The sequence below is a fragment of the Atractosteus spatula genome, unplaced genomic scaffold (genome assembly GCF_055471065.1).
Source record: "Atractosteus spatula isolate fAtrSpa1 unplaced genomic scaffold, fAtrSpa1.hap1 Scaffold_2, whole genome shotgun sequence".
In the NCBI taxonomy this organism is placed as follows: Eukaryota; Metazoa; Chordata; class Actinopteri; order Semionotiformes; family Lepisosteidae; genus Atractosteus; species Atractosteus spatula.
In genome coordinates, this window is record NW_028296763.1 from 206,618 (window position 1) to 217,212 (window position 10,595).

Genomic DNA, 10,595 nt, shown 5'->3' on the forward strand with positions numbered 1-10,595 from the left:
AAGATCTTGGGCATCCGATTTCACTCGGGCGATCCCGCTAGACTGAATTGGGAAGAGAAGCTGCGAAAGGTAAAGCAGAGGTTGGGCATGTGGCAAGACAGGGCACTTTCCCACTCCGGGAAGGTCCTAGTAATTAAGGTGGACATCCTGCCTCTGCTCCTACATTTGGCCAGGGTGTTCCCCTTGCCCGCCTGCTTGAGGAAAGACCTTGTGCGAGCTATCTTCCGTTTCATCTGGGGCGCGGGTTATGAGCACATCGCCCGGGTGCACATGTATAGACCGGTAGAGGAAGGGGGAAGAGCCATCCCAGATTTGCCGGCCAAACTGGACACCATTTTTGTGTCCGGCCTGTGTAAGATCTTGGCTGAGGACCCTAACCACCTGTGCGCCCGCTTCATTAAGCTGTGGCTAGCTGTTACGATGAGGCACCTAGTGGTCTGGTCTAACATGACACCTAAGGCCGAAAGGCTGCCCCCGCATTATGGGCATGCTGTGAAATGGTTGAAAAAGCACCCAGAAGCCAAGGAGGGGTGGGCGTCCTAAGACCACAGGGCCTTATATCGAGCAGTAGTAGCGAAAAAGGTAGTGGTCTCGGAAGAGGACTGGCGGCAAATACAGCCTGCTGGTCTCGATAACAGGCTTAAAGACCTCAATTGGCTGACCGTCTGGAATCGCCTGCCCGTTGGGGAGGTACTGCACAGGCACAGCCTGTCGAGACAGAACCAGTGTCCCCGCCCGAACTGCTCTGAGGTCGAGACAGTCATGCATGTGTTTTGGGAGTGCACTTTCACGCAAACGGTGTGGAGTCAGTGTGAATGGCTGTTGGCACATGTGTCTGAGGATTTTGTTTTAACTAGCCGGGCAGTGGTGAGGGGAATCCCGAGACCACGTAAGTGGAATTGCGGGTTCCTCTTATGGATGGTGATCAGCCTGGTGAAATGGTATGTGTGGGTTGCACGGAGAGAATGGGTGGACCATGGGAGAGGGGACACGTGCGAGAGCCTTGTATGGAAAGTTCGGCGTGACATCACGAGGAGACTGAAATGGGACATTGCACGGTGGGGTTTCGAAGCGGCGAAAGACCCTAATTTCTTTAGGGTGACTCATGGAGGGTGTTGTTACATAAGTGAATGTAAAGGTATGTAATTTTACTGTTTTTGCATTTTTCTAATAAAAAAAATCTGTTCTTATCAGTTTAATATCTGATACGTCCCCCATCGGGGGACCACATATTAAACGGATTTTTGGAACAGGATCAGGAGGTTGCTCCGTCCTCTCCACGCATCGGCCCGGTATTGGAGCACCTCCGGGAACGGTGCACTACCTTCTCTCAGCGGTGAAAAGACAGACGTAGCTAGCAAGCAAGCGAAGTGGACTGGAGCTCCTTCTTCTCCGGTCTCGTCTCTCGTCCATCTGTGTGTCTCTGTGTCTGTCTCTCTCTCCCAATCTCCGTCTCCGTTCCCGTGCTCCCTCTGTGCACTTTCCCGCATCTCGACTCTCTCGGCAAGCAGGCCGGCCCCCTTTTCGGCTCCCGTGCGTTTTCCCTCCAAAAAACTTAGTTTCTTCAGCCTTTTTCCAGGGAGGCAGGCGTGGCTTGTGTGTGTGTGTGTGTGTGTGTGTGTGTGTGTGTGTGTGTGTCCCCGTCCCCGCAGGCGGGCCCTTTCGACAGCTGGGCGTTTTCCCTCCAAAAAACTTAGTATATCCACCTTTTCTTTCTTTTTTTTCGGCAGGCAGGCAAGCAGGAGTGTGTGCGTGCGTGCGCGCGCTTGTCCCCGTCCCTCCCTCCCGAGAGAGAGCTGCCCCTTGCCTCTGCCCGCAGGTGCTGGCAGTCGGCTTTCGCTTGCAGCTGGTTGGGCTCAGCTGCTGCCGGTGGGAGGGGCCTAAGCTAAGGAGGCCGGGCGGCTGGCGCCCCCCGCGGCGGCGGTCGTTGTCGGGCCGTTGACAGAAGATCAAAGAGCAGGGCCCCCGCCTGGGACTGGCAGGAAGGTAGGCAGGCAGGCAAGAGAGAGGGGGAGCAGAGTCCGGCGGCAGGCCTCTGGCTGCAGGGAGGCCGGCAGCTGCGCGGGTCCCGGGCTCCAGAGGAGAGTCGGCCTGCGCCACTGTGCGCCAGCGGAACGCCCGCACGTCGGTCCGCGCCTTTAGGGGCTTCGCTTCTCGGCCTTTTGGGTAAGATCAAGGTTTAAGCCGGCAAGCCCGCAATTCCGAGGTCTTAGTCAGAGGGTCGGGAAGGCGGCGGCAGAGGAGATGATGGCGGAGACGGAGGCGGAGGTGGAGACGGCTGTTGGAGGCAGTCGGCCAGAGGGAGGAGGACGAAACGATGGCGGCGATCGGCGGAGTTTCGGCTTCGGCAGGGGTTGGAGAGTGGTTGGCCAGGGAAGGACAGATGCGGAATTCTGTCCGTTTTGTGTGGAAGGAGAAACCGGGGACTGAAAGGATGAAGAGAGAAGATTTTGCGGACATTGTGATGATCAAAGCCTTGGGCTTGAAGGTTTCGGACGTGGTTTGCTACCACGATTTTCCCGGGAAAGGTATTTTTGATGTTTCCTTTATTTCGGAGAAAGTTTGTATGGAGAAATGGAGCTTTCTTCAAGCTCAGAAAGAAAACTTGCCTTTCGTTAATTTTGTTAGAGAGACACTGTTTGCCAGAGAATTAAGGCCTTTGACTGTTCAAATGTTCAATCTATATGTGCAGGAGGCAGAGATTGTATGTTTTTTGAAAAGATTTGTGGATATTCAAGAGAATGGTACAAAGGTAATAGACTCTCGGAATTACTGGACGGGAAAGAGAAGGTACATGGTACGCTTAAAGACTATCGCAACTGAGAAAAGTGGTTATGTTCATCCGCCAGCTTTCTTTTCGATCGGCCCGAATAAAGGTTTTCTGGTTTACCCTGGTCAGCCATTCGTATGTCTGAATTGTGCAACTGAGGGACACGTGGCAGCCAAATGTACTGTTATATGTTGCAGGAGATGTGGAGGATTAGGGCACAAGGTGGAGGAATAGGGCACAAGGTTGAGAAGTGCACCAGGCCCGTATCTTGTAATTTGTGTGGTGAAGCAGGACACGTATATAAGAACTGTTTTCAAAGATCGAGAAGTTATGCAGGTGCGGCTCAAGCTCAGACGACTACTGGAGAGGCCTTTGCAAAGAAGACAGGAGCGGCTCCAAGAGAACAGAGGTCAGCGGGAAAGGAGGCTACGATGGCGACCGGAAGTGCTGCGAAGAAGGACGGAGGTTTGGTGGTTATTGATCAGGGAGAGGGTTTGGAGAAGGTCACCGAGATGGTGAAGGGGCTGGCCGAGGATTCTGGAGGGATGTCTTGGGCGGAGAGAACACCTGAGATTGAAGTGGATGGTGACGAGGGGCCTTCGGGGAGCCGGAAGTCTTCTGTTCCAGGAGCCCCTCATCGGAAAAGAACGGCGGCTAGTAATTCAGAGGAGGTGGAGGACGACGACCCAAGTGGAAAAGTTTGGACTGGTCAAATGTCTGAAGGGGGTGAGGGCAATGATTGGTTGGTGGTACAGAGGGGGAATCGGGGTGTGGGTAAAGGAAAGGGATTCGCAAAGCGGAAGGTCGAAGCGGGTCGGCAGGTAGTGGAGAGCACAAACTCCTTAGCTGGTTTACCAGTAGAGGAGCCGGTAGTCGAGAGTGCGACAGGAGTTATTGAGGAGTTGGTGGAAGATATGGAAGTGGAGCAGATGGGAAGGGAAGAGGTAGTAGAGAGTCCTGAGTTTGGTGAAATGACAGTGGAAACGAAGAGCGGAGGGGATTCTCAGGATGCAGACCTTGAGTGCAATCAGTGGTGGGAAGAAAGGAAGGGTCGTATTCATTCTACCTGGCCTCAGACAGGAAAGAGGAAGGGGTTACGAGGGGAGATGGGTACGGATATAAGGTTGTCGGAAGATTTTGGACAGGGTATGTTTAGAAAACGAATGATTACTGTGTCCCGTTATGTGGAAACAAAGTTTCCGCAAGTCCGTTTAGAGTATTCAATTCAGGATAAGAAATTGATAGGGGTTCATGTGTTGGGGAAAACGAAAGCGGATTGTAAGGATGCTTTTCGTGAATTCCTCAATATGATGCTTGAATGTGAAAGTTTGAGCAGTGCTTCAGATGATTCATGAGTTTCGTTGTAATCAGGATGTTTTTGTATAGCATTTGATTTTGATTGTTTTATGTAAGTTTTTCAATGGTAATGTTTTTTTTCATTTGAAATATGTTCTGTTTTAAGTGACTGATGGTGGGATTGTTTGTAAGGGGAACTGGATTGTGATGTGAATGTGTTCTTGAGTTTAGCATAAGGGGAGGGGTTGTGTTAATGTATGGTTTGTAAAGTGAAATGATTGATTTAACAGTGTAATGGTTTTTGATTGTATTTGAGTTCTTTTGGTGTTTTGTAATTTTGGGATTTTTTGTATTATTGTAATAATAAATAAAAAAAAAATCTGTTCTTATCAGTTTAATATCTGATACGTCCCCCATCGTTGTCGGGCTGTTGACAGAAGATCAAAGAGCAGGGCCCCCGCCCGGGACTGGCAGGAAGGCAGGCAGGCAAGAGAGAGGGGGAGCAGAGTCTGGCGGCAGGCCTCTGGCTGCAGGGAGGCCGGCAGCTGCGCGGGTCCCGGGCTCCAGAGGAGTCGGCCTGCGCCACTGTGCGCCAGCGGAACGCCCGCGCGTCGGTCCGCGCCTTTAGGGGCATCGCTTCTCTGCCTTTTGACCAAGCTCTGATGGTACGTGGCATGACCGCGGCCTGAAGACTGCCAAAAGGTGAAGATGACGGCGGACAATGGAACCAGACCAGACGGGCGGAATCTTTCCTGCAGAAGACCGAAGCAGACGTCCACCAAGGCCACCACGGGTAGTCGCTCTGGGTTAAGCCCAGGGGGCGAAGTGGGGTCTCCAGATGACGGCGGTGGAAGGTGGTGAGTGGGCCCGCGGTCCGGCGGCTGTGTACCCTCTGTCCCGTGAGGGGCCGATGCGGTGCACAGTGCGCTTTGTTGTGAAGGAGGCGGAAAAGATACAGGAGTGGATGAACCGTGAGCGTTTCGAAAGAGTTGTTCTGATGAAGGCCCTTGGGATAAAGTTGAAGGACATTACTTGTTTACAGGATTTTCCAGTTAGAGGGATATATGACCAATCACTCGAGACGGACGAACTTTGTGAGAAGGCCTGGGAGAGAGTGTGTGAGGGAAGAGACGAGTCGCCGCTTAACAAGTTTCTAATAGAGCTGCTGTTTGCTAGGGAACTCAGGACATTGACGATTCATTTGTTTAACTACCGGGTCCCGGAGAGAGCTGTAATTACATTTTTATCCAGATTTGTGGATGTACAGGGGGAAGGTAAAAAAGATCTGGATGTACTCAGAGTGTGGACTGGCAAAAGGAGGTATACGGTGCGGCTAAGACCTAAACCGTCTGAGGGCGAGGGTGTAGTACATCCCCCGGCTTACTTCTCTATTGGGCCTAATAGGGGTTACCTTTTCTACCCAGGCCAACCTGCAACTTGCAAAAAGTGCTTCCAGAGAGGGCATGTAGCTACAAACTGTCCTGGTGGCGTTTGCCGAAAGTGCAAAGCCACAAACCACGACACTAAAGACTGTACTAAGGTCTTGACTTGCGATCTGTGTGGGGCAGAAGGCCATGTTTATAGGGTCTTACGACCAAGGTACCCTACGAGGCGCATCCGGGGACCTCATCGTGGGCCAAGTTAGTGGAGGAGGCAGAGTCGGGATCACCGGAGTGGTCTATCCAGCCCAGCAGGGCTGCGAAGAGGAAGTCGGCTGCAAAGAAGAGAAGAATGAGGTCTGACGATTGCTTCTTTGAGACTGTGGCTAATCGCTTCCAGGTCCTAGTTTCTGAGGAGGACTCAGAAAACAGCGACGTTGAGTCTGAGAAGGTAGAGAACGGAGGGAGTGGACAGAGACAGCCGAGGCGAAGAAAGGCGATTGCTGTGAAGAGGGCGAGGGGGGAGAGTAAGAAAGGGGGCAAAAAGAAGGAAGGGGTGGAGGAGGGTGTAGAGGGGGAAGGGGAGGGGGGCGAAGAGCAGGAAGAGGAGGCTGATCTCTTGGAAGCCTCAGCGGAGGTTAGCACTCTCGATGACCCCATACCCCCGGGCCAGGGCGACATAGTGGTGGAACAGGAAGGTTTTGTTTCAGAGACCTCAGAACAGTTCGGGAAAGACGGCGGTACCCACCTCCTTACCTCCGATGATCCTGGGGTAAGTCCATCATCCCTGGGGGAGGGGTCCCCGCAGGTTCAGGGTGGGGTGGAAAATGTGCTTAGCCCTATAGGAATACAAAGCGACTTTAGTCTGGGAGATGGGTTACAGCTGCAGACTCCTTACGATCCAACATGAGTTGCACTGTACGTTCTGTAAATGCCAGAGGGCTTAAAAACCATATTAAGCAAATAGGCTAAAAGAACTTTGGTTAGAGCGAGCTTAGAATTTTTTGTTCAGGCTGAAGGGTAACTTGACAGAGGGGGAGGAGAGGTGCACAGCGCAGTTCTTTTGCTCTGTCCGAGCCAGACAGAAGACTGTCTTTGAGGGCCTGAGGAGAGAAGATGGGTCCATCGTCAAAGACATAGAAGGCATGGTGAGGTGTGCAACTAACTTTTACAGACTTATTTTCAGAGAAACCCGTTGATGCGAGTTTGTGGGACGAGTGGTTGGTGGGTTTTGACAGGAAGACTGTTGGTGTTGAAGGTGTGAGTGAGGCATTCGATTGGGTACATCACACTTTCCTTTGGGAGGTGATGAAAAGAGTGGGGCTGGACGAGGGTATTATTAGATGGATTAAGGTTTTGTACAATAATGTCATCACAAGGGTATGTATTAATGGTAAGCTAGGCATGGGCATCCCGGTCAAGTGCGGGGTGAGGCAGGGATGCCCTCTGTCTCCCTTATTGTATGTGCTTTATATAGAACCCTTTCTCCATCTGATTCGTGGTGATCCTTGGGTGGAAGGGGTGGTGGTCCCGGGGAGTGGGGGAGCTCAGGCAAAAATAGCAGCCTATGCAGATGATATTTCGCTTTTTCTCACTACTGATAGAAGCCTTCTACAAGTACTACAGATAGTAGACAGTCTGACCAAAGGGACAGGTGCTTTCTTGAACAAATCAAAATGTACAGTTAAGTATTTCGGCAAGTGTAAAGAGACAAGACGTGGCGGGTGGTCTTACCTTGGTGACGGGGCCGGTAAAGATCCTGGGCATCCTTTTCCACACGCAGGACTCAGCCAAGATCAACTGGGACCTGAGGATGGGGAAGGTGAACCAAAAGATTGGTTTATGGTTGAATAGGTCTCTGACGTATACCGGGAAGGTGCTAGTTATAAAGGTGGATATACTGCCACTGCTCCTTCACTTGGCCTGTGTGTTCCCTCTGCCCGCTAGGTTTCGTCGAAATCTGGTGAGGGCTGTCTTCCACTTCGTCTGGAGTAGAGGACATGAGTATATTAGGAGAGTGGACATGTACAGGCCAGTGGAGGAGGGTGGTAGGGCAGTGCCAGATCTCCCGTTGAAATTAGAAACACTGTTTGTCGCAAACTTGTGTAAAACATTATATGAAGACCCTGATCATCTCTGTGCTTGCTTCATTCGTCTGTGGTTTGCGGCCACAATGAAACACTTGGTAGTTTGGACCAACACAACTCCGAAAGCGCAAAAACTGCCTTTGCATTACAGGCATGCGGTGGTATGGCTACAGAAACACCCAGATTTTAGGAAGGGTTTGGGTTCTATGGACCATAAACTAATGTATAGGACTATTATGGAGAAGGGGGAACCTGCAGTTGTGGGGGTGTCGGAGGATGAATGGCGGCAGATCCAGCCAGTAGGTCTGGAAAATAGACTCAAGGATTTAAACTGGCGGACGCTTTGGAATAGGTTGCCTGTGAGGGACACGCTTCATAGACACGGCCTGTCCAGACAGGACAAGTGCCCGCATCCCGACTGTTCTGAGGTCGAGACTGTACTTCATGTTTTCTGGGGTTGTGTTTTTGCCCAAAGGGTGTGGGGTCACTGTGAGGAGTTATTACAAAAAGTCTCTCGACTTTGTTTTAACGAGTCGGGTGGTGATCCGCGGAGTCATGAGGTCGAGAAAATGGAACAGAGCATTTTTGTTATGGTTAATAATTAGTTTGATCAAGTTTTATATATGGGCAGCTAGGAGAGAGGTGGTTGAGCACGGCAGCAGTGGTTCAGCCTTATCAGTTTTTAGTAAAGTTAAACATGATGCCATAAGACGAGTTCGGTGGGACATCCTGCGTTGGGGTTTTGCTGCGGCTAAGGAAAGGTGGAAGGGGTTAATTTCCTTGGGGCGCTAATTTTGTTTTCCGTGTATGATGCTGCCTATTATAGATTTTTTGATATAATCATAATAAAGGAATAATGTTGGGGAGGGAGGAGGGATTACGTTTGCATAAAGGGTGGGATTATGGAAATGTAAAGATTTTGTGTAAATGGTTTTGGTGAATGTGTTCTTGGGGTTTTGAAGAATTTATACAAATATTGACTCATTAATAATTAGATGAGTTTTCGATTTTTTGTTTTGACTGTTGATTGAAATATTATATGGGTTGTTGCTATAGTTACAAGGTGGGGGCTGATTGTTATTATGAGTTGTTATTTTTATTTTGAGTACGGTTGAATTGTTGTTGTTGTCTTACCTTTGTTAGTTGCAGTTTGTTATTTTTGTAATAAAAACATAAAAAAATCTGTTCTTATCAGTTTAATATCTGATACGTCCCCCATCGGGGGACCACATATTAAACGGATTTTTGGAACAGGGAGCTGGATCAGGAGCTTGCTCCGTCCTCTCCACGCATCGGCCCGGTATTGCAGTGCCTCCGGGAATGGTGCACTACCTTCTCTCAGCGGTGAAAAGACAGACGTAGCTAGCAAGCAAGCGAGGTGGACCGGAGCTCCTTCCTCTCCGGTCTCGTCTCTCGTCCATCTGTGTGTCTCTGTGTCTGTCTCTCTCTCCCCCTCCCTGTCCCCGTCTCAGTTCCCGTGCTCCCTCTGTGCACTTTCCCGCATCTCGACTCTCTCGGCAAGCAGGCCGGCCCCCTTTTCGGCTCCCGTGCGTTTTCCCTCCAAAAAACGCAGTTTTTTCCTCCTTTTTCCTGGGAGGCAGGCGTGGCTTGTGTGTGTGTGTGTGTGTGTGTGTGTGTGTGTGTGTGTGTGTGTGTCCGTCCGTCCGTCCCCGTCCTTGCAGGCGGGCCCCTTTCGACTGCCAGGCGTTTTCCCTCCAAAAAACTTAGTATATCCACCTTTTCTTTCCTTTTTTTCGGCAGGCAGGCGTGTGTGCATGCACGCGCGTGTCCCCATCCCTCCCTCCCTCCCGAGAGAGAGAGCTGCCCCTTGCCTCTGCCCGCAGGTGTTGGCGGTCCGCTTTCGCTTGCAGCTGGTTGGGCACAGCTGCTGCCGGTGGGAGGGGCCTAAGCTAAGGAGGCTGGGCGGCTGGCACCCCCCGCGGCGGCGGTCGTTGTTGGGCCGTTGACAGAAGATCAAAGAGCAGGGCCCCCGCCCGGGACTGGCAGGAAGGCAGGCAGGCAGGCAAGAGAGAGGGGGAGCAGAGTCTGGCGGCAGGCCTCTGGCTGCAGGGAGGCCGGCAGCTGCGTGGGTCCCGGCCTGCGCCACTGTGCGTCAGCGGAACGCCCGCACGTCGGTCCGCGCCTATAGGGGCATCGCTTCTCGGCCTTTTGGCTCAGATCTAATAGTACGTGGCTTGACCGCGGCTAGAGGACTGAGTCAAAGGAAGAGATAGCAGCAACGGACGGAGAGGAGAGAGGAGAGCGTCGGCGGTGGAAGATTTTCTTCAACCTACCAGAGGGAGCGGCGGAGCGTGGAGGACGGAGGGATGGAGCCGGCTCCTGAAGGCGTTATTGATACGGCAGGGAGGACCCTGGCCGGAGAAGACCTTGGAAGACCTGAAAGTGGACCTGCGAAGGAAGGAGGGAAAAGTTATACGGCAGCTGCGGCTTCGGCCAGAAGTACGGCGGGAAGACCATTAGAGGGCGCCAGCAGTAGAGAAGGTCAGCTGAGAAACACCATTCGTTTTGTACAGAAGGAAGAAGCTGGTGATAGAGATAGAGAGGGATAAGGGATAGAGAAGTATTTGGTGAGGAGATAGTCCTTGGGTTTTTTGGACTAGGCCCAGAGGATGTATTTTGTTTTCAAGATTTTCTAGGAAAATCTTAAGACATATGACCTGTCTCTGTCAAATAGAATATGTAGCAGGGTGTGGGAAATGGTAAAACTAACCGAGACAAGAAACCACTGAGTGACTATGTTGTGGAGCCACTTTTTGTAAGAGAGAATAGGCCTTTAACGATACACGTTTAATCCCTACGTGCCAGAAGAAGATATAGAAGTCTTCCTAAGAAGATTTGTGGACATCACCGCAAAGAGCACAAAAGTGATAGACAGGAACAGGTACTAGACAGGGAAAAGGAAGTATTTAGTTCACCTGCGAACTATCAGTGCACAGGAAGATGGTTTTTTGCACCCTCCAGCAACTTTTTATATTGGAGTCAATCGTGGATATCTTCATTATCCGGGACAACCCTTGACATGTAGAAGGTGTGGGAAAGAGG

The 10,595-nt window shown here is 51.3% G+C and overlaps 1 non-coding gene and 1 pseudogene across 1 annotated transcript; both read left to right on the forward strand.

Moving 5' to 3' along the window:
• Positions 1-1,147: 1,147 nt before the first annotated feature.
• On the forward strand, positions 1,148-1,326 carry LOC148808688 (U2 spliceosomal RNA; annotated as a pseudogene).
• A 7,348-nt stretch (positions 1,327-8,674) lies between these two features.
• Positions 8,675-8,866, forward strand: LOC148808689 (U2 spliceosomal RNA). Its single transcript, XR_016087956.1, has one exon. It is a non-coding gene; the product is annotated as a U2 spliceosomal RNA (small nuclear RNA).
• Positions 8,867-10,595: the final 1,729 nt, after the last annotated feature.